The 24,886-nt window shown below is 44.2% G+C and overlaps 1 pseudogene; it reads left to right on the top strand.

The window, feature by feature from the left end:
• Positions 1-24,886, top strand: part of LOC144250946 (metabotropic glutamate receptor 5-like) — a 103,005-nt pseudogene that overhangs the window by 47,480 nt on the left and 30,639 nt on the right.

Genomic DNA, 24,886 nt, shown 5'->3' with positions numbered 1-24,886 from the left:
TGACTCTGGGTGACTTTTCCTGTTTGTTTTACTTTTCTGTATTTTCCAAATTTCCTATAATGGACGTATATTTTGTGGATTTTAAAAAATTATTATTTGACTAAATGATATACATGGAAAATTCAGAACATAAAAATAGATAGCAATATACAGTACTTTTACAAAAATAAAAGAATGGAGATGTTTAAATATTTTATTTTTTTCTTTTTCTGTTTAGAAATGCACTTGGTGATGGAAAGAGAGCCATTATTCTGAAGAGCACTTGGCCAAAGTTAGATTTCTTTTGTATTTTTACATTGAGCCAGTAATAGTATATATTTTTGTGAAAATTAATATATGGGATGAGTATTTATATGTAAAAGTGCTGGATGAAATTATCAAGAATAGGAAAGGGGATGCTTCAGTTCCACTACCACTATGGGGATTTGGCAGTAGCTGTGAGAGGCTGAGAATGTGTGTGCCAGCATGAGGTGTCCTGGAGAGCATAGAGGGACTGTAGCAATTGAGAGGTAATATCTGCAAGTGATAGGTGTGCCTAAATGTGACAAATGAAACTTTAAAACTTTTAAGGAACTATAGGAAAGCATTTATCCTTTCTTTTTTTGGTGCCAGGAATGGAACCCAGGACCTTCCTCATGCTAGTATATGCTCTACCACTGAGCTGCACCCCAGCCTTTGGATTTCTTAAGTAACACAGAATGTATAAATCAGCGTGAAATAAACCACATTGATATAATTTTCTACATCATACTTAAAAACTTATATGCATAAAAGATATGAATGAAATAAGCAGGAGGAGATCATTTGTTCATCAATAATTTATATAACTAATAGGATTTATATATAATTGATATGATTGTATTGCGAATATGCAGAGAACTCCTAGAATAAATAAAAACCCAGTAGAAAAAGGGGCAGTGAAACAAATAATTTCATACAAGAAACCCTGATTGGCTTGTAGAAATAAGAAACTTGAAAATCTGTTTACTAGTAATTAGACTTGTGGGGGACTGGTACCAAGATAGAAAAATGAAACCAACAGAGAAAAATAGAGGGCCTCTAAGAGAAAGACCCACCTATAGATGAGTAAATAAAGCAATGCAATAGTGCTGGGATCCTTCACATTGCAAAAATTAAAGAGACTGAGGGTCCAGAGTATTGGTACTGAGTGTGTAGTAACAGGAACCCTCTATAAACTGATGGAGGTGTGAATTGTTTATAACCAACTTGGAGAGCACCCTGATGTGCATACCTCATAATTACTTGATTTTACACTAACAAGTACTCCTTTTCACATGTGTCAAACTAGAAAATTTCTTACATAATATATAGTGTCAGTCATTGTGGCCTGTTTTAATTGCATCACGTCTCAAATACTTAAATGTCCATTGATAAAGCAGTGGATGAGTTGGTATTTTTACTTGATCAAAGTTATTACTCTGATCTGTTTAATCTGTTCCCATCTTGAACACCCTTCATTCTTCAAACCTCATTCCTGCTACTCTCTCTGAATTGGCTCCTGGGCTCCTCACTGTTGCTCTCATTAGGCCAGGCCCATTTCATTCTATTTTTGCTCTTTCCTCTGCCTCAGACACTTTCCCCCTAGAACATAGCTAGCTACCTTATTTCCTTTCATTCTTTATAGAACATCCTTTTCTCAATGAAACCTTCCCTGGCCATCTTATTAAAATGCAAACCCTGCTTCTTTGAGACATTTCCTATCTTCTTTCCCTTTTTTCCTCTTAGCATTTGGCATATTATTGAAAATATTGTTACACTATTCAATATTGTTAATTATTTATTTATATTGTTTATTGTGACTTCCAGTATAATGTGGGCTTTACATGGAAAGGCTTTTTCGTCTGTTTGGTTTGCTATTAAATCTGGACTGTCTGACAAGTTCCCTGGTTCATAGCAGGCACTCAGGAGTAGTATTTGTTGACTTAGTAAATGAGTAGTTGAATATTAGATTGTAGTTGACTGGCATATCAATATTTATGGATTTGAAAAACAACATGAAATGAAAAAATAAATAAAAGCCCAATACCCATGATAGTGTTTGCATTTGGACAGTCAGGGAGGGAAAGGTGCTTAGAGCTTGCCGCCTGGGCTGAGCATTTCCTTCAGTGTTAGGAAGAACTGGACCATTGGTGGGCGAAAGTGTGTCATTGAGCCACAGGGAACATGTTACCTGAAATCCAGGCAGGAAACAGGGAGATGCTGATGACAGGGCACCTTTGCAGGGATCTGCCCACCTTTCAGGCCTAGAATAGCAAGTTCTGGTGACCTAATAATGTCCAGCAGGGTGGCTATGGTCGACGATACTGTGTTGCACACTTGGAATTTGCTGAGAAGGTAGATGGCAATGTTCTCACCAAATGCACAAAAGGGCAGCTCCGAGGGGTGACCACTGACATTGGCTTGATTGTGATGGTCACTTCACAGTGTATCCATTTCTCAAAACATCACCTAGGACATGCTAAATACATGGGGTTTTCATTTGTCAACCACACCTCACTAAAGCTGGGAAAAAATTCTTTCAAGTTAATTGACAGAGGAGGTGACCTAGGAGTTCTCAGGTCAAAGAAGTAGACATTTGGCTGTGACAGCAAGTGTACCGTGGCCCTGATCCCTGAACTCACTGAGCGCTACTCCCTGGGACTGGCGCCAGCCAAGGCGGAGGTGGGGAGTAGCCACTGCCTCGTGCTCTGTGGTCCGTGAGCCCAACTGCAGGTTCTGGAAGGCCGGCAGAAGAGAACCCCAAGCCTCTGTCTGGGACCATCCTCACCGGGAGTCGTCCCCCCTTACCTCCTTCCCTTTCAATGCCACCTAAGTGCACTCTTCCTGTCTTTCAGACTCTCATGCGTTCACTCATTTAATAACATGAGGTTAGATGTGTAGATTTTGCTGGTCCCTGTGTCTTCCCGTGCAATACCCAGGGATGATCCACCTACCAAGTGTTTCATGTCCTGGGTGTTCTAGAAACTCCAGGTTATCCAGTGGCCAGGTTTCTTTGCTGGAGAACTGCACAGAGCCGTTAGCACGCTGGTAGGTGTAACCAGACTCTGGGAAGAGGGAAGTGCACACCATTACCCAAACCTGGGGAATGTTCAGGAATCACGGGCAGCATGACACGCTCCTCCAGGGACTGGCCCCACAGTCCCAGGGAGGATGCCCCCAGGCTCAGCTCTTCGCCCCCTGTTTCTTAGCTTTTATTTGGCTTGGTTTTTATTTAGCTCTGTAATATGAATGTGTGAGATAGTTCACTCCCAGAATCTATAGTCCACTTTGCTCTAATTTGACATGGGTTTTCCTAAACATCACCATTTGAAGCAAAATCTTGCAATAAAAGCCACAGGGCTGATGTGAAAAATGGCATAGAGAAGTAACACTCGACATGTTAAACAAACATCAGCACCCCGTAAAGAGAGTAGTGCCATTGCACAATCGCTGAATGCTTCAGAAACGTGTAAATGCTACAATCACTCTGGCCCTTGACCTTTCTGAATTTTTCTCGCTCCTGGATGACCATGAAGTGGTGCTGGGGGTCACCTGTGGTCAGAGCAGCAGGTGGGGTAGGGGCGCTCTGAACACCAGGCGTTGGAACCAGCCAGGAGATGCTTGAGGGGAGCAATTGCACCATGTGTTTTATGTGCTCCCTGGGGCTCAGCTGGGCTGGGGGCAGACTTCTGCATTCATTTAGTATTTCTTTTGGACAAAAATTGCAACATAAGCAAATGAAAAATTCTTGTTATGCTGAAAATGTTCCCTAATGTATCAAATACATTGGAACAACTATGTGTTTTTAAAAGAAGCTGTTATGTGGCAGAAAGGAGTGGAGTGTTAATATTTCAGATTATTTCCTAGTAGATGTTTTCCTGTGTGCATAACAAATCAACACAAGTAGAATTCTTCTTTTCCTTAAGCAGGTTACTGCACTTCCTGTGTTCCATTTTAAACTTTGTACAGCATGGCTTGTCTCTGCCAGTGTGTATACCCTGTCTTAATCTTTTCCATGTGGGCCAGTTTTCCAGGGTACAAATACACCACATTCATTTAACTCTTTCCCTTTTGATAGTCCCCTAAGTTTTTGCCATATTTTTGTTGATAGGTTGTAATGAAGATTATCTTTCTTGAATATGCACCTTCAATGAAGGCTACTCCAGCTTTTGCTTGGGGCATAGCAACATGGAAGGAACATGGCTCCTAGCTTTACAACAGCAGCAATGTTACTCGACGGCCCAGCTCCAACGTTTCTTGAATTCATTAGGAAGCTGAAACCACAGGGCAACCGACTGATCAGAGGTCTAAGGGAAGTTGTGAATGCTGCAGAGAGGGGTGCCACGGGGAACTTTCTACCTTGGGCATAGGCTACCAGGCGCTGGAGGAGGAAGTCCGAAGAGATCAGCTTAAATTTCTCAAGAGCAATTAAAGCCTGGTGTGGGCTGGGGTGGGACCTGTGCCCCCTCATGGACCCTCCACAGACCCCGTGGGGTGCTCTCAAGGAAGAGCTTCTCCTTGGGAATGGTGCCGGCCAAGGCAGGGGATGGGGAGCTGCCATTGTCTCATGCTCTGGGGTCCAGTGAGCCCAGCTGCGGTTCTGGGGGGCCGGCAGAAGAGAACCCCAAGCCTCTATCTGGGACCACCCTCAGCTTCAGCCCTTCTCTTTGGCACTTCAGAGAGGGTTTCCTCCACCCTTTCCCATCCCAGTTTTGTTGGTTATCTAAAGATTGCCCGGCTGGGAGGGGGGGCATGTCCTCTGCTGCTCTCAGGTCAGCCTGAGTCTTCAGCAGGGCTGTGTCCCTAGGTCTTGGGAGGGAACCTTCCCGGTGACGCCGTCCTGCTTCCAGTGGCTGGGGTCTCTAATGGTCTGAGCCCAGGACTTATTCCTGCTCCTCCATTGGGCAAGAGGGTTCTTTCCGGTCCCTTCCCCCAAATGCAGTAGGTCCTCCCCAGTGTTCTGAGGGTGATGCGCTCTCTCTATGGCATCTGGTCCACAGGGCAGGGAGGTGAGGAGGATACAGGGCTCCATGTCTTTCCCTCAGCTCTGCTCCTCCCGGGTCTGCACTGTGAGGCAGGTTTTCTTAAGACACAGAGAGAAAACAGCAGAGCACCCGAGAGACATGGAGCCCCACGAAGAGGCATGAAATATGTGTAACTCCAATCTCAAAAGGAGAAGAGAGAGAAAATGGGTCACTGGATCACAGGAAATTGTTGAAGGGATGATGGATGAGAATTTCTCCAAAGTAATGATAGGCACCAAGTCACAGGGTGCCAGCACTTTGATCTGGGACTTCTAACATTCAGAACTGTGAGAAAATAAATGTTTCTTGTTTTGTTATAGTATCCCAAGCAGACTAATACACTATTCGAGGCAAAAGATCACAGAGTAGCAGTTTTGAAATGTTAACTGAAAAATTAACTGTGTGGGAGGGGGGGATTCAAGATAGTGGAGTAGAGGAAGCTGCATTCCTAGTTGCTCCATGGCTTCGGATTCAAGCACTGGGAGTGCTGCTTCTTAGTGAGGTGGATAAAAGACGGGTTTCACTAAAATTCAATATTGCATAGTCAGAGTGTCTTAGAGACTCAGAAATTCAGGTGCATTGAACAAAGAAGAGTCTATTGGACCAAGCTGATTGAGCAGCAGTAGCAGTGCTGGTTCACCACAGAGGGAGGGAGAACACAGAGAGAAACACAATAGCTAAGTTTGGTGCAGAAAAACCTGAGATCAGAAAAGCAGGCTGACCTTAGCTGATTCCTAGGCTGCATTGTGCACTGGTGCTTGAAAAGTATGCTGTTTCTCAGCAGGTCATGCAGAGCCGAGGCTGGGCCACCCTGAGGTGACCACACCGTTGCTGCTGCTGCTGCTGTGTGGACCCTAGAGATCCCAGGTGGGTGTGAAGACACTGGGACTAAGTCTGAGAAGAATGTGTGGAGGGTGGGTTCTTCTGCTCCCCGAGTAGAATCCCTGGGAGGCCCTGAGGTGCGGACTCCCTGCAGAGCTTAGCATCTGCCAGGCTCTAGGCTGGCTCCAGAGCAGACACTGCTCAACAAAGCCCCTGAGGCCTGGTTAGATTCAAGCCCCAGCCCCTGTGGGAGCATTGATCTGGTCTGTGCCGACAAAACGTCAGTTGACAGAACTTCTCCCTGTGTCCTCTCTCATCCTGGTGTGAAGGGAAGCCGAGAGCCATTTCAACCAGCTCAGGCAGCTCAGTGAGCAGCACAGAAACGGGAAGGGTCAACAGCCCTCAGCCCTTGTGGGGTCTCGCTCTCTCTCTCTCTCTTGCCCAAGAAGAAACAGAAAGGAACAACTGGGTACAGACATGACCATCCATTCTTGTTGACTGTTTTGACCACCTCAGAGGAGAAGTGGAGATGATTCTTCCCTTTTTCATTAAGAATCCCTTCTCCCCTTTTTTTGGTGTTCTGCCGTGCTGATTAGTTTGTGGACATATTTTCCCCCCTTCAATTTTTAGCATTTTAAAAATGTGATTATTTTTCCTCAACTTGTCTTTTGATGAGAAGGTTAGGGTTTGCTTATTTTGATTTTGTTTGTTTGTTTCTCTTACTTTCCTTTCTTCTCCCACTAATAGCCAAATCCTCTCTCCCCTCTCTCTCCCCCTTCACTTTAATTTTCTATTCTTTTCTTCTCCTTTATAACCATCACTTGCTACATCTCTTCTGAATTCTCTCTGTTCACATTTTGCAGATTCTAAACTTTTCTACCTCCCTAGTGTTGTCGTAGGGGCAGGCGAGGCAAGGCACTGAAGACAGCAGGAAACAGTTTTACTTGGCTGCAGCCAGGTTCAGAGGGCACAGCCTTTGCTGTAATCAATCAATCCCCTGAACCCCGAGTTCAGGGAGTTTCAGAGTTTTATACTCAGCATGTAAGGGGAGGGGCTCAGAAGTTCCCAGTCTGCAGAAGTTCACATAAAGCAGCTTTTTCTCTCACTGTTCTGGGCAAGTTAACCCTTCAAGGACAACACCTGAGAAGGGGAGAGCTGGGAAAACATCACGAAACAAAATTTAAGAATCACTGGAGATGAAGAAAGATGTGAGATTCAGGCTTGGGCCTGGATAACCTCTTCAGGGAAACAACAACAGAACATTTCTTAAACTTGGGGAATGAGAATGGACATCCAGTTATAGGATGCATTCAGAACCCCAAACAGACAAGATCAAAAAGCACCTCTCCATGACACAGTTTAGTTGAAATGCCCAACATGTGGAACAAGGAAGAATTTTAAAAGCTTCAAGAGAGAAACATCAGGTCACATTTAGAGGGAAACCAATAGAACCCCTTATAACTTCTTAGCACAGACCCTGAAAGCCAGGAGGACTGGGAAGGAGAATAACAGGGAACCAAGATTGCTGCACCAGCAAAGCTACTCTTCGGAATGAGTGAGAATTGAAAACCCTGGGACAAACGGCGCTGTGCCATGGCTGCTGAGGCTGGGGGGCGCTGCGCTCTCACAGCTGATGACCACAGGAGCTTTTGAGCTCCAGACCCCATTCCACGTATTTCTAAAATGGAGACGGACAGCACCCAGGCTGTGTGTATTGGTTCTCAGACGTGCACGAATTTTATGGAACGACTAAACATGTCTGGTGTCATTTTGTTGGTGATCTTAAGAAGCCCTGGACCGCAGGGTCGTACCTTGTCACCCTGGACTGCTCTGTAGTTTTGGTACCTGTTTTAGTCAGCCTTTTCACCCCTGTGACCAAAAGACATGACAAGAACAATTGTCAAAGAGAAGAAGTTTATTCGGCACCCGTGGTTTCAGAGGTCTTGGTCCACAGATGACCCACTCCATTCCTCAGGGCCTGAGGTGAGGCAGAACGTCAGGGAGGAAGGGTGTCGGAGAGAAAAGCAGCTGGGGACAAGGCACCAGGAAGCAGAGAGAGAAAGACTCCTCTTGCCAGACAAAGCAGATACTTGAAGTCACCCTCTAGTGGCCCACCTCCTCCAGCCACACCTACCTGTCTTCAGCCACCACCCAGTTAATCCCCACCAGGGATCAATGCACTGATTGGTTAAGGCTCTCATAGCCCAGTTAGTTCACCTCTAAATTTTCTTGCATTTTCTCACATATAAGCTTTTGGGGGACACCAAATATAAACCATAACAGTTCGTAAGCTTGAGTTTGTGTTTATATTGAGCTTAAGAGATGTCCTGAATTAAATATTTAAGTGTTACAAATGTGCATTGAGGTATACCATACATGGTGCAGAAGGTGACAGGTTGGTGAACCTGTAGATGGTCATGCATGTGTGTGTTCTCTGTTCTGAGATGGAGGTAGAAGATGCTTCCAGCCCCCAGAAGGTCCCTCATGCCTCTTTCGTAAGTCAGTAGCCACTGTTCCTGCACAGCTCCCCCCACAGGGGACCACCTGTTCTGTTCAGGGGTCTTAGAGGCAGAAGCACGAGGGTGTATTGATAGATAGATAGATAGGTAGATGATAGATGGATGGATAGATAGTTATTAGCTAGACAAGAGAGGATCTGGCACGGGAGTTGGGCTGTGTGGCTACAGAGGCTGAGGAGTCCGTGATAGGCCATATGCAAACTGGAGGCCTGGGGTGCTGGCAGTGTGGCTCAGGCCAAGGTAACAGGTCGCAGAACCAGGGAGGCTGGTGGTGTGACTCTCAATCAAGGCTGAAGGCCTCAGAACCTGGTCCACTAAAGTCCTGGAGTCCAAGGGCAGGAGAACCTGGCCTCTGGGGTCCCAGGGCAGGGGAAGAAGGGAGTCCAGCTCCAGGAGGGGGGAACTTGCCCTTCCAGGTCTCTTTGCTCTATCCAGATCCCTAGCTGAATGGGTGGTGCTCTGCCACCCTGAGTGAGGGCAGATGCTCTTCGCCACAGATTCAAATGTGAATCTCTTCCAGAGACCCCCAGAGACACCCAGAAGCAACCTTCACCAGCCGTCTGTGTCACTTAACCCACTCAAGTTGTCACAGGGGAGAAGTTCACTGTGCAAACACGGCTGGCCCCTAAATGGCCCCACACGTAGGCCAAGAAGCAAAAATCACATTTTACAAAATAACCACCTCTCCCAAAACTCTGATCGCTTTTTTTTGGGGGGGGGGTAGTGGGGAGGGGATGGCGTTAAATCTTACAAACAAGAGCAGGAAAAATGATTCCCAGCCAACCATCATCTTATGCATTCACATACAGCATTTGGAAGCCATTCCATGTGCACAGTGAAGCTCAAGGATGTGAGGAAAATACGAAAGCACTTTTCATATCCAACATATGACTGGTTTCTGGCTGGGACTGGACAGTATGCAGAGCAGGCAGTGATTTTTATGGGTTTGATTAAGGACATCAGAGCCACCCCAGACCAAACAGAAGACTTTTCTTGGGGGGTCCTCTAAGGCCTGAATGTGTGCCTTTTTTACGAATGGTGACCCCAGTGTGGGCTTTCCCTTGGCCAAGAGTGAATGCCCGTGGAAGGGGCAACGCATCACACCAAGGTGGACACGAGCCCGTCTGTGGGTGCAAAGAGCTTGGTCAGAACGTCCCTGTCTGGGCACCGCTGAGGACCGCCATGCCTGTCCAAGTCAGGGAGGCAGGAGGGAGGCCTGGTCATGGTCTGAGGGGGCAGCCACCACCCAGCTCCATACACTTGTCACCTCCTGGAATAGAATCCAGATTAGTCACATCTTCCCCTTTTTCTGAGGACATTGAAATTTTGACGCTGACATTAATTGACCCTATGTTAAGGTAGCAAAAGGACAATGTGGGGCACCTTTTCTAGCCATATCTGGCTTGGGGAACTCAGCATCCAACCTCTGAGAAAGCCCCTTGGTTATCATTGTCTCAATGTGAACCTGTGGATTGAGTCCTTAGACCTGGTCAGAAGCCCAGACTTTCCATTCAGTATCTGGGTTAAATATGAAAATATGGCTTATAATATATATGCTGCATATTAATGTCATAGATTATATATTTATTAATATATATGTACATTATTATATTAATATAGTATAATATATACTCTACATATTACACTAGTGAAATATACAATATATACCCAACTGGTTCTGTATGTTATATTAATATACTTGTAGAAGCCCAGTTTTCACATCTGTAAAACAAAAATAGCCAGCTTTTCATTACTATAATGAAACACCCTAGGTAGGCTGCTTTATAAGGAAAATAGGTTTATTTTGGCTCATGGTTCTAGAAATATAAGATCCAAACAGTATGGCATAAGCTCTGTTGAGGAACATGCTGGGCTGCTTCACATGATAGCAGGACTGCACATGTGTCTCTGTGTGATCTCTCTCCCTCTCATGAAGCCATCAGGATTCTATCATGGGGACTTCACCATAATAACCTAATCTAATTGCATCACTTCCCACAGCTCCCACGCCTAACACCATAGTTAGATTAAGCTTCCTCTCTCTCAATCCCACTCACGTACAACTTTGGGGATGAAACTCTTGCCTGAGTTTGGAGGAAATGAACCCTATTTGAAGTGCAGCAGCAGCCACCTTGCGGGGCTTGGTGCTGACGGCAAACTTGCATGTTTTAGGGGAGCTACCTGAAACCTGGGGCCTCCTCAGTTGGATACTTTGGGGGAAAAAATCTTGTCCTAGAGCCAGAGTGAGGCACACAGGAGCGGATCTGAGATGGGGGAGTTGGGGGACATTGGAGCAGCGGAGGAAGGGAAGGCCGGAGGGGCAGGTTTCTTATCCCCGGCTCCTGGCTCCTGTTTTCTTGACAGTCTGGACCCTGGTGTAAGGCAGGTCCTTCCCAGGAGCACTGGGCTGTCAAACTGGACCAGAGGTGAATGGGCAGGGTTTGGGGTAGCAGAGAGGAACTGGGGCAGGTAGTGACCCCCGCCTGCCCAGGAGGGTGTGTTCTCCCAGGCTGGGCACCGTCACCCTCCTGCCTCCCTGACGTCTGATCTGGCCCAGACCCATCCAGACCCCAGGATTCGAAGTTCACCAAAGTCAGCCGAAGAATCCTAACTGCATAAGAAGAAGAGCATGTGCACACCAATACGGGAAACCTCCTGTGTGGGACGCGCCAAAATGCGGGTGGGAGGGGAGCTGGGAGAGTTCCAGTTTTATCTTTTTGGCCAAATGGACAGTTTTCCACGGGATCCATGAGCTCCCAAATCCCATGTTCTCAGGCTGCATTTCCCTCCCTCCCCAACAGCACCACCCTCTGCTGGGCCCTTCTGGGTCTCCCCTACGCTGCTGGGCCCTGCACCTCCCTGGACTTTCTGCCTTCTTTCTGCCTGCCATGGTGATGGGTCCAGGTCCTCATCCGAGTCCTCTCTGTTCTCTTTCTCCCAGAGCATCCTTTATTCCGTCTTCTGCCCCCATTCCTGCAACTGAATCAGACCCACTGGTCCATCTCCCTGTGAGGAGTATCTAGGGGGTCTACACTGTAAAATGCAGACACAGAACTAGCCCAGAGTGCAAAATGGGAGGACCCAGCTCTCATCCCCTTTCCCTTCTGAAACCAAACACATCATTTCCCCCTGCCCCCAAATGCATCTTTGCTCTACTGCAATTTGCATGGGGTGTGTCCCCCCCAAGAGTTCACACATTCGAAGCTTGGTCCCCAGGGGGGCAGTGTCAAGTGGTGGTGGAACCCAGCCGGCCAGTGGGAGGCGATTGCATCATTAGGGGCATGACCCTCAGAAGGAGCTAACCTAGTTCTTGTGGGACCCTGCTTAGTTCCATGACGATGAGTTTTTCTAAAAGAAGTAACCCTTGACCCCCTCTGTCACTGGCTTTCTCTCATCATGTGTGGAGAGCAGAGGAGCCCCTCATCATCAGCTGATTCTGCCTCCTAGGCAAAGGCAAGCCCAGGAAACATTCCTTGCCAAAGGCGAAGATGTTTTCAGCTTTGACTCTTGGCTCCTATGCTCATAGTTATCAGAAGTCCCAGGACAATGGGTGTCCTGGGTACAGCAGGATGATTACAGAATGTTCTTAGCACTCTAGGACAGCGCTACAAAATGTTGCTAGCTCTGTAACTTTTTAGTGTACAAAGAAGCCTCTGATAGTTTACAACAATTCACAACAATGCCCCTATGTTTAACTTCCGGATAATCAAACTCTATATTACAAACTTGTGAGCTAGTTCTCGGTCACTGTTACTCCATCAGAGTACAGTTTTCCCACCTGGCCCCGGCTTTTCATAAAATTATCTCTGTGTCCTTGTCTCTGTGTTTTTCTTTGTCTCCCATCCCCTACTTGAGAGTCCTTCCTGGATGCTGCCCGGGTTTAGGCAATCATGTGATCCATGTTGCACCCCTTCCTGCTGTGACAACAGGCAACACTTAATCTCTGACTTTCAGCTTCCAAAACTGTGATCTAAATAAACCTCTTTCTTTATGCACTACCAGCCTCAGGTGTTTGGTTATAGCAACAGAAAACAGACTAATACATCCTCCCAACTTTCCTAAATGGGACATTGCATCCTCTTGCTCACCATGACTGCAGTCCACATCTCAGCCTCAGCCCTGTTGTTCTTTCTTGTCTTGCACATCAAATCAGTTGCCAACTCCCACATGCCTGCCTTTTTAAACTGTCATTGATTATTTTTCTCAACTACACCACAAAGTTTCTTGCTTCTCTTTCTTCATACCATTCAGAAAAACATGATTTTAAATTGCAAGGGCCTTTATAATTTTTTTAAGAGAGAGAGAGAGAGAGAGAGAGAGAGAGAGAGAGAGAGAGAGATTTTTAATATTTATTTTTTAGTTTTCGGTGGACACAACATCTTTATTTTTTTATTTTTATGTGGTGCTGAGGATCGAACCCAGTGTCCCACGCATGCCAGGTGAGTGCGCTACCACTTGAGCCACATCCCCAGTCCTCTTTATAAATTTTAAACAAGAAATGTGGAATACAAAAAGAAACATGTCTCTTTAAGGTGAAGATCTCATTTTCAGTAAGACACATGTAAACCTAAGGCTTAATTTGCCTTGACCTCAGAAAACACACTCTTGTTTTAAATAAATTTACAATCAGATACATGACAGAAGTTTCCTCCACTGTATACTGAAGGGATTCCAGAGATGTGAAGGTATGCTCCAAATGTTCCCACCCCCTGCAAATTCCTATGTGGAAGCCCCAACACTTAAGGCGAGGGGATATGCAGGTGGGGACCTTTGAATGGTGATCAGGTCATGGGAGTAGAGCCCCAAGAATGGAATCTTGCCCTTATGAAAAAGGTCCCAAGCTGGCCATGGTAGTGCATCCTGTAATCCCAGCAGCTCTGGAGGCTGAGGCAGGAGGATCACAAGTTCAAAGCCAGCCTCAGCAAAAGTGAGGTGCTAAAGCAACTCAGGGAGACCCTGTCTCTAAATAATATACAAAATAGGGCTGGGGATGTAATACAAGGCCATAGTGTCCCTGGATTCAATCTCTAGTGCCAATACGGATCAGTCAATCAATCAATTAATCAAAGAGATCCCATAGAGATCCCTCACTCCTCCCATCATAAGAAGACACGTAAGTGTAAAGATGGTCGCCAGACATGGAATCTGCCAGTGCCTTGATTTTGGACTTCCCAGGCTCTCAAACTATGCAAAATAAATTTCTGTTGTTTATAAATGATCCAGTTTATGATATTTTATTACAACAGCCCACAAGGACTAAGGCAGAGGGGAACTCTAATGGGCTTCTGTTGATTGTTGTTGGACAGGCACTCTTATAAATAACCATTATCCACTCTTCCTCACTAATGGAACCCTAATTTTCAAGGGATGGCAATATGCTCAACCACACAAATACATTTCCCAGCCTGACCTTTTAGATGAGTGACAACATGATGAAATTCCTGTCACTCATAATCAATCCGAAGTTTCTAGGTGTGGCTTTTACCCCAGGTTCTTCTTCTTATTTGAGGAATGTGGATCTGATGTCTGAGGCTTTAGCAGTCATTTTATGACTATGAGGAAAAAGTAGAGCATAGATCTGGGAGAAGATTGGGTCCCTAATGTTCTGTGAAGCTGCCACACCAGCCCTGAACTGACTAACTTCAGATTTCTTGCTTTGTGAAAAATTAAATAAATAGAGCCTCTAATCCATAGTTCCCATCTTTGATAGCCCAATGGGCCTTACCAGAGGAACTTTAAAATTATTGCTACCCATATCTTACCTCAACAGATTCTGATGTAATGGATATGGGGTGCAGCGCCAACATGCAGTTTTCCAAAACTTCCAGAGGATTCTGTGTTGCAGCAGCAGAAGATGAGTACTACCACCCCACTTTGTTTAAGCCACTGCTTTCTAGTTTTGGGTACTTCCAGCCAAATACAATGTTTCATAGTTACTACTTTTTTTCTAGTTGGGTATTCCAGCTAGAATCATAATCAGGCATGTAGATGTGGGGCACACAAGATGTCACACAGAATTAGTAGGGGGGACCAGGGGCTAGACCAATAACCCAACCAGGGCCAGTCAAACAAAGTTTTAGAAGCAGGGGAGGAAATTCCGTGGTTCTAGGGCAAAAGATTTATTCAACAGAATGTAAAAAGCCCTCACCATAAAAGAAAAAAAATGGCAAAATTTTTCTTTTATTTTATTAAAATAAAAAAATCCAGGGCTGGGTATATAGCTGAGTTGGCAAACAGCTTGCCTTGCATGCACAAGGCCCTGGGTTCACTCCTAGCAATTAGGACCACTTTGGTTGCAAGTGGCGGAACCCAATTAGAACGACACTAGCAAAAAAAGGAGGGTTATCAGTCAGAAGTCATTTGGGGATAGGGAGGAAGATGACTTCAGGAAGGAGTGGGTGCAGACACCCCTGGGAGGCCCTCTCTCCCTGGCTCCTGCCTCTCTCCAGTGTGGCCTCACTCTTTGTGCTAATCATGGTCTTGCCTCTGTCTATGTTGTCTCAGGTTATAATTCTGTCCACTGGGCTGACACTCACAGTGCCTTCCCAGGCAAAGAGGCTGATTAGCCCAGTGTGGGTCCAGACCCCACCCTTGAATCACTCCATTATTGCCTGGGAGTGAGGCATGACAGAGGCATTGTGAAAGGCCAGCTCTGGCCAGGTGCCCGGCTTCATACCAGTTGGTCAGGGCTCGGAGGCAGATTTTCAAAATGCCTGCTCCAGAATCACCAGGAAGACGAGATGAGCACAAGGAGAAGCAATGCCAAGAAGTGGGGAGCACCATATGATAGAGCAATGGGAGGCCCTGCTGCAGGGAACGGGGACTGTGACCATTGAATATCAGGTGGCCTGACTGTGTTTTCCTGTATGGCCAGTTCTCCAGGGTAGCCTCTCGGAAGGCTGCAGCTGGTAGAAAATCAGCCACAGGCCCTGATCACGAGACCCTTTGAGAAGTACCCAGGAGAACATGGGATGCTTCAAACATGTGCCCCACATCTGTCAGCTATGATATGCACCTGAACTTACAGACTAAGAAACACAGAGAACCCGGAATACAAAAAGACAGGAGCTCATTGAAAAATACAGACCATGCTGTGTTCCCTAAACCAGAACCTAAGGGATGCTAGAGGAAGCTGAGTGACAAAGCATGGATGACAGATGTGTACCCCCATCCTGCAGAGTCCTGGAGGAGCACCACACGCCCCAGGCATGGAATGTGTTCTCTGGAGACAGTCAACTTGGGAGACCATGAAATGCAGCTCTGTACTGTCCAAGACAAAATATGGAGGCAAAAATGTGTATGTAAGCCAGGCACAGTGGTGCATGTCTATAATCCCAGCAGCTTGGGAGGTCGAGGCAGAGGATCATAAGTTCAAAGCCAGCCTCACCAACTTAGTGAGGCCCTAAGCAACTCAGCAAGACCCTGTCTCAAAATAAAATATTTTAAAGAAAGTACTTCTGAGTTCAATCCTCAATGCCATAAAAGAAAAAAGTATAAGACACAATTTCTGAATACATCAAATCCCAAAGAGTGGAGATCAAGCTGTTCCCTAGAGAGAAATTTGAAATGTCTTTATTAGGGTCACTATAGCTGCATATATCTAATGAAATCCCACAAGCTCCAAAAGGTGGCAGACATACCTTTAAAGAATGAATTGTATACATGTGACTGAAACTCAGACCACAACAGTAAAACTCTGCCTTCCTATCATGAGTTTTATCTTCCAACAGTTAAAGCAGTTTATAGAACTTATTCTTCCCATATGTTGACCAGTACAGAAGATGTGTGGTACTGATCTCCCAGCCTGCCACCTGCACTCAAGGTCATGTATGCTCACAGTAGACCCCCCTCCTCCACCCCCACCCCCCAACAAACAATGGCAGACTTCCCGATCACATCTTGGTTTATACACAGGTTGAAAGCAAATATTGCTTCATCCAGTGTTTCTTAACCCATTTCCTCCACAATTTCAGCTGTCTTCTTTCAATTCCCCAAAATGTGCATTAATATTTATTATAGTAACATTGTGAGTCCTAAAAATTTGACTCCTGAGTGTCATTAAAGTAGTAGCATATGTAGAGCAAAGGGACCCTGCTACGCTTGCTGCTGGGGGTGGTGTAAATTAGTATAGTCATTATGAGATGCCATAGGAGGGTCCTCAGAACATTGAAGAGAGAATTACCATATGATTCAGCCATCCCATTACTCTGTATATATCCACAGGCAACAAAATCAGTGTGCTGAAAAAGACCCATACTCTTCTGTTTAGAGCAAAACTTTTCATACTCTTCAAGATGTGGAAGCAATCTAATCACTGGATGAATGGATAAAAAACTGAATGAAACACGATCCAGTCTTAGAGAAGAAGAAGTCCTGACATTTGCAACAGTGTAGGTGAACATGGAGGACAGTGTGCTAAATTGAATAAGCCTGAAACAGAATGGTAAATACTGCAACAATCTCAATTATAAGTGGGATCCAAAAAAGTTGAACTCCGTCGGGTGTGGTGGCACACACCTGTAATCCCAATGACTCAGGAGGCTGAGGCAGGAGGATTACAAGCTCCAGGCTGGCCTCAGCAATTTAGGAAAGAACCAAGCAACTTAGTGAGATTCTGTCTCAAAATAAAAAAGACAAAAAGAGCTGGGGGATATGGCTCAGTGGCTAAGCACCCCTGGGTTCAATCCCTGGTACCAAAAAAATTAAAAAAATTAAAAAGTTGAACTTGTGTCACTAGAGGGTAGAAGAATGGGGTGGAGATTAGGGAAGAAGGGTTCGGTGGGGAATGGGAAGATCGTTGGTCAAAAAATTCAAAATTTCAGCTACACAGGAGGAATCAGTTCAAGAGATCAATTTTATAGCATATGACTACAGTTAATAACAGCATATCTTATCCTTGAAAATTGCTAAGAGAGTAGGTTGCACATGTTAATTAATTTACTTTAGCCATTCTACAATATATTCACATATCAAAACATGTTAAACCCGTAAACAGATAGTTTTATCAATAAAAAAAGTAATCTGGATCTACTTCCAATTGACCGAGCCAATCTGTGTGTCAATATTACAGGGAAATAATTTAAAAAAAAAAGAACTAAATAAATTGCCTGTTAGCATCAAAAGAGCCATTTATCAAACTAAATTCTACTGGAAGATTTTGGATACTATGCAGAAAGAGCCTAGGATTCTCCAGGACCTCAGAGTTTTTATCATCAAAGACACATTTCTCTGGTTGAATGGAGGCAGGGTCCCAAAGATGGTGGACAGAGAGAGCCAGGAGCATGGCCAGGTGGGGTCTCAGCCACCTGTGCTCAAGAATGCACAGAAGACAGTCTGGATGAACTAATGTGATTTACCTGCTCTCATGTCACCTTAAAACAGAGACCTGGAACCCAATGTGAATTCTCCCTGCTTCCCTGCAATGCTGGTCATACCCTGGTAATGCAGAAGGTGAAGCAGGAAGGAAGATTTAGCTACAATTTTTAAATCAATGAGGACATGTGGTCAACATTGGCCAGTGTGTCTCCTGTTCATACTGCCCCTGGTTCTCCTAGAGTCTGGAGAACTTTGAGAAACAAAGAGAAAAAATACAGGAAGAAAAATCTATAACAGTGATCAAGGAGGGGAGCTCACGTCTAACTTTAAAAATCATAGTTGGTGCAAGTGCTCTGCACCATGCAAGGAGGGATGAAGGTAGAAGAATCCCAAGGAAAGATGGGAGAAATAGAAATTAGAGTTTCCTCCCATGAAAAGCTACCACTTGTACAAGTATACAAGTGAGATAAGAGATTACAAACAGCCTGGGTGAATTAGACCAGTCGACAGGTGTATTTAGCCCGGTGTTTTGAAACTCAGGAGAATACCACATTAATGGGACTCTGACTTTTTGTGAGGATGTGCAACACCAGGGATGTCACTGCAACACCTGCGTGAGTCACACAGTAGCTGGCGCTCTTTAGTTAGCCACAGTCCCCCCCCCCCATATCCCTCTTGCATTCCTCTTCATCAGCAGAATTGTTTGGACCCTACAGGAATTGATCACTTCTGGCCATGACAGCTACAATGTGAAATTCAAGTACAATTTTGTTAATTCAACAAAAGGCTACTTATTACATGGCCACCATGAATTCTTTGTAGATGGAGGAACAGCACTCAACGATTTCATAAATGATCCCAAGAATGACTGCTGAATGGATTCATCCATCTTCTGGCAGTTGGACAGGGAAACCTAATCGTTAGTGGCCAATTGAGTGCCAATCACCGGCCCTGAGCCCACTTGGGTGAGTCCTCACCATGGAGAGGAGGAGTGGACTCTAAGATGAGGCACCAACTGTATACACAACTGCTCAGCTCAGGGCTCAGAGAGGGGAACCATGGGTCCTGTCTAGACATCAGCCTTCAATATGGGGGGGGGGGCTTGTAGCTCAGTGGTGGAGAGCTTGCTTTGCATGTGGGAGACACCGGGTTTGATCCTCAGCACTGCATAAAAATAAATAAAGGTATTGTGTCCATCTACAATTAAAATAAAAAAATACACATCAGGGTGGGATGGATGACCCCATGAATCATTCATATCACAAGCAGATTGGTGCTCAGCGAGCCTCCATGGGAATGAATGGCCTCGTGTGCATTTCCTGCCCAAATGTCACTGTCTTTTCACTGGTTCCTGGGATGAGCTTATGAATAGCTGCATTCTCTGATCCCTTTGCTTTAGGGGATGTAGTTTTAGAATCCGGGCTCCAGTTTCCAGTTTCTGACATGGCTACTTACAAACGGTATATCATATGATTTCAAGTGACACATGACTAAAAATCATACCCCTCCTGCAGAGGAATCTGGATGGGAAGAGAACAAGGGTTTTTCATGTATCTGGACCATGCAAGCCAAAGTGAGGTGGGCCGGGTGTTCTCATGTGGAAAGGGGAGGGGAGTAACATGAACATATTGCAAACTTTGCCTACAGAGAAACCTCAGAGAGATTGTGGGCTCAGTTCCGGAGCACTGCAGCAAAACAAACAGGGCAGTAAAGTGAATCTCATAAATGTTTTTTTTTTTGTTTTGTTTTCTGGTACACTCCAAAGTTAGGTTCACACTGTACTCGACTGTTAGTTGTTAATAGACAGCTAGAAAAAACAATGTGCATACTTTAATTAAAAGCATTTTATAGGGTTAGGGTGTGGCTCAGTGGTAGTACATTTGCCTAGAATACGCAAGGCCCTGGGTTTGATCCCCAGCATCACAAACTAAACAAAACCAAAAGCAAGAAAACTTAAAAAGCCCTTCATGTTAAAAAATTGTGATGGTCATCTAAGTTGCCAATAACCTGGTTTGATGCAGAGTTACCACAAACTTCCTTCTCCTTTTTAAATTTTGTATTGGGGACAGAACCCAGAGGTGCTTAACCACTGAGCCACATCCCTAGGCACCCCTGCCCTTTAAAAAAAAATTGGGGACAGGGTCTTGCTAAATTGCTGAGGCTTGCCTCAAACTTGTGATCCTCGTGCCTCAGCCTTCCAAGTAGCTGTGCAGCACAGGTACGCACCCCTACACCTGGCTCCAGGGATGCTATAAACTTTCAACACACAGACGATGCAATATCTGGACCCACAATCCTGAGAGGCGCAGTTGGAGTAGATATGCCTGTAATGAAGAATCATCTGCTTTGGAAACACTTTTGTTTAACAGAAATATAATTCAAGACCTGCTTGTAGTTTAAAAATTTCTAGTAAACATGAGTTGAAGGTATTACTCGGTGGTAGAACTTTTGCCTCACATGCATGAGACTCTGGTTTGATCCCCATCACTGCAACATAAATAAATAAATTAAATTAATAAAATAAAGTTTTCTAGCAGCCACGTTCAAGACAAAAGTAAAAAGGATAAAATCAGTGGTGCAAGGTGGGTGCACCTGTAATCCCAGAGACTCTGGAGGCTGGACAGGAGGATTTTAAGTATATAGCCAGCCTTAGCAATGGCGAGAACCTAAGCAACTCAGTGAGACCCTGTCTCTAAATAAAATACAAAATAGGGCTGTGGATATGGCTTAGTGGTCGAGTGCTCCTCAGTTCAATTCTCAGGACCAAAAAACAAAAAAGGGTAAAATTAATCAGAATGCTATATTTTATCTAACAATATATCAAAAACAAACATTTAAGTATGTAGGTGATAAAAATACTACTGCGATATCAGCCAGGCATGGTGGTACACACCTGTAATCCCAGCTACTTTGGAGGCTGAGGCAGGAGAATCTCAAGTTTGAGGCCAGCCGGGGCAACTTAGAGAGACTCTGTCTCAACAAAATTTTTTAATAAACAAATGATATGTTTTGTTATTTTTTTTTGATAAAGTCTTCAAAGTTCAAGGAATTGCTTTCACTGAGAGCCTGGACAAATCAAGGGTGCAATGGTTACAAGTAAGTAACTTGGGGAGATGAATGTACTCAAAGTTGGGCAAATTGCTTCTCTGGTCCCGTATTTCTTTTTTTTAATTTCTTATTTTTTTTTATTATTAGTTGTTCGAAACATTACAAAGCTCTTCACATATCATATTTCATACACTTGATTCAAGTGGATTACGAACTCCCATTTTTACCCCATATATAGATTGCAGAATCACATCGGTTACACATCCACGTTTTTACATACTGCCATACTAGTGTCTGTTGAGGGGAGGGGAGGGGGATAGTAGAAGATAGGAAGGGCAGCAGAATACAACAGACACTAGTATGGTCCCCTATTTCCTTATCATAAAACATGAACATTAGGTTTTCCCCAACACAGGTGTGCCTGCTCAGTTCCTCTGAGGTCAGAGGATAACAGATAGGCAGGACACAATGATCTTTGCTACATGGGCATGGATATCTGCCAGTACAAACAAATAGCAAGATTATATTCACAATATAATTAGAAGTTGGATCTCAGTTCTGGGTCACCTGGACGGTTAAAGGTTGACTCAAAACCACATTCACCTTGGGGTGACACGGTGGCATTCAAGGCCTGGTCAGCTCCCATCTCGGGCTTCCAGCACCCTGTCAGGCCTCGACCTGCACAGGCAGAAGTCCAGTGCCATCTCCGAGGATCTGGAGAGAGGACAATTTCTTCAACCTTATCACACTGAGATGTGTGTGGCCCATGCTCATTTACAAGGATCCCCGTGCCAAAATGATAAGACACGTGCAAAAGTGTCCTGTGAGCTTGTTTGGATTGCAGTTACTCAATTTCATTCAGACCATTTAGGAAATATTTTTGGTATAGTTATTCAAATAGTTCGATTGAGGCAAAATCTTAGCTAATAAAAGTTAGCTAGAATGAAATTTTTACAGAATGTCGAATATCTTTTGTTTCCAAAGGGAAATTTGTCCTGATAAGAAAGCCCAAGTACAGAATAATGTGCAGTTTAAGAATATCATGAGGGGCCGGCTGTGGAGGCACATGCCGCTGAGGCAGGAGGATCACAAGTTCAAAGCCAGCCTCAGCAACTTAGGGAGGCACCAAGCAACTTAGTGAGACCCTGTTTCTAAATAAAATATAAAAAAAAGAACTGGGGGTGTGGTTCTGTGGTTGAGCACCCCTGGGTTCAATCCCTGGTACAAAAAAGAAAAAGACTATCACAAGAGGTCAAGGTATGGAGGGACATAACTGGAGTCACATCCCACACTCTTGGGAGGCTGAGGCAGGAGGATTGCTTGAGTCCAGGCAATTGAGACCAGCCTGGGTAATATGGTAAGACCCTGTCTCCAATAAATAAATTAATAATAACTGATCAATCAGTCAACATGATTGGGGACAGCACAGAGAGGGGAAGGGCATGACTTTGGAGCCAGCGTCTTGCTCTTCCATCTGTTTTTCCCCCCACTTTTTCTTTTTTGTGACTTTGTGTTCTTACCTTCAAAATGGGAACAATATTTACTTTCCAGAGTTACAGAAAGGATTTAAGTTCTTAGCACTGTTAGTTTCCTTTTTTTTTTTTTCTATATTGGTTAGAAAGAATGGAGTGAAACAGTTAAAAAAAAAACCCAACAGGCAAGGGCTTTTATAGTGTTGTTATTTGATTTTGCTTTTTGGTGACCTCATTTTTAAACAACACATAACTAATTATCCTGCTGATTAGGAAAGTACCACCATGAGGAGGTCTCCACCTGAACCTTCCAGGTTCTTGACCATGTCATAAAAAAGAACTTAAGCAGGGGTTAGGAATGAGGGTCAGAGCAACGGGTTTGTTACAAAGGGAAAGTGTTCCACAGTCGAGAACAGGAATGTGGTCAGTTTTAGAGAAAGTTAGTTGGGCCTACACTTTCTTCTATGAGGTGCAGTGTCTCTGGTCTAATTCCTAGGTCCTTGATCCATTTTGAGTTGAGTTTTATGCAGGGTGAGAGAGAGGGGTCTAATTTCATTTTGCTGCATATGGATTTCCAGTTCTCCCAGCACCATTTGTTAAAGAGGCTATCTTTTCTCCAATCTATGTTTTTAGTGCCTTTGTCTAGTATGAGATAACTGTATTTATGTGGGCCTGTCTCCGGGCCTGTCTCCATGTTGTTTATTCTGTGCCATTGGGCTACATGTTTGTTTTGGTGACAATACCATTCTATTTTTGTTACTACAGTTCTGTAGTGTAGTTTAAGGTCTGGTATTGTGATGCCTCCTGCTTCACTCTTCTCAATAAGGATTGTTTTGCCTGTTCTGGGCCTCTTATTTTTCCAAATGAATTTCATGACTGCTTTTTCTATTTCTATGAAAAACGTCATTGGAATTTTAATAGAAGTTGCATTCGATTGTAGAGTTAGTGCTTTTGGTAGTATGGCAGTTTTGAAGAATGGAACTAAGACATCTGGTAATTGGATGTAACTGGAGAATATTGCGTAAGTCAAATAAACCAGTCCCCCAAAACCGGAGGCCAAATGTTCTCTCTTACATGTGGATGCTAACCCACAACAAGGGAGGGTGGGGAGGGGGAGAACAGAAGTTCATTGTATTAGACAAAGAGAAGTGAAGGGAAGGGAGGGGAGGAGAATAGGAAGGACAGGAGGATTAATCAGACATCACTTTCCACGCCTTATATTAGAATACATGACCAGGCTAACTCGCATCATGTACAAACAGGAGAAAAGAATCCTAATTAGAATGAGCTTTACTCCATGTATGTATGATATGCCAACATACATTCTACATACATACATTTATATCTAAAAAAACACAAATAAATAAAAATTATTTTAAATTTTTTTATAAAGAAAGCGAGCTGCCCCGTCTTGGCCCAGGTTTTCATATTTATAGAGGAGGAGAAGCCAGGGAGGTGAACTAGACGTGCAAACCGGAGGGGTAGGCACGTGTAACCTTGTTTTCCAAGCACTTGCAGGAGGCCCTTGAACTTTTTAACCCTGCTACTCCCTACATCCTCAGTCTCATTAGCATCATAAAGCTCCACCCAGGGGTGCGTGTCTTACTGTGAAAATGGACTGGGGTCACTTCTCAGTCACCAACTTCTTTAAGGAGCATGCTCCCTAAAGGAGTGGTGCCTTCTGACCCCTCAGTAGTCTGGCGGGTCTGTGGCTTCTTCATCAGCCAATCAGCAAGCTGCAGGGAAGGACCAAGGCGGGCTTCTCACCAGCTGTGCAACATTTCAACCTCTCTGGGCTTTCTTTTTTGGTGTTCAGTGTTCTCTCTGTATCCCTAAATTCCTATCTCCAAGAATTCTCCATTTGTTGCAGAATATCAAATAAAATACTGAAAAATGCATTTTGAAAATTACCAGTAATTCTACCACCCAGAGACACATAATAGCCATATTTTTTGTGTTTGCTTTTAGCACACCTATATGCAAATCATTTTCCTTCTTTTAACAAAATTGAGATAACATTATTACCTAAATAACATTATATGCCATTCTTTGCCAATATAATCTTAATTTTAAGAGATTTTTAAATTTTTTTAGAATTTCTTTCATTTTAAAAATAAGTGTTCAAAAACTTTTTTTTCTTTCTCTCTCTCTCTCTCTCTCTTTTTTTTTTTTTTTTTTTTTGTGGTGCTGGGGACTGAACCCAGGGCCTTGTGCATGTGAGGCAAACACTCAACCAACTGAGCTATATCCCCAGCCCCTCAAAAATAATTTCATGGTTGTAAAATATTTCACTGTATTGATTTTATGTTTTATGTATTCCTGCTTTTGGACAATTAGACTAGTTCAAATTTTCCTAGTATTGAACTTCCACATACTATTTTTGCACACAAATGTTGGTACACATCTGTTGATGTCTTTAGGATAAATTCCTGAGAGTGGAATGAGCAAGTCTAAGTGTATCTAAATGGGCGTGATACGCATTCCAGAATCACCCTTCTGGAGGAGTCTGAGGTTGTGGACCCTGTCATGAATGAGTAATTCTTGTATCATCCAGTCTCAGAACCAAATGATCAACTGCATTTCAAAAGAAGTGGATTGGGAATGGACGGATGGTTGGCACATAGGGGGCTTCTATTTATTTTCCTGTGGAACTCTAGGTGTGATCTTCCAAGTTTTGTAATTGGGA

This window comes from Urocitellus parryii, chromosome Y, assembly GCF_045843805.1.
Source record: "Urocitellus parryii isolate mUroPar1 chromosome Y, mUroPar1.hap1, whole genome shotgun sequence".
Taxonomy (NCBI): Eukaryota; Metazoa; Chordata; class Mammalia; order Rodentia; family Sciuridae; genus Urocitellus; species Urocitellus parryii.
This window is presented reverse-complemented; position numbering and strand designations above follow the sequence as displayed.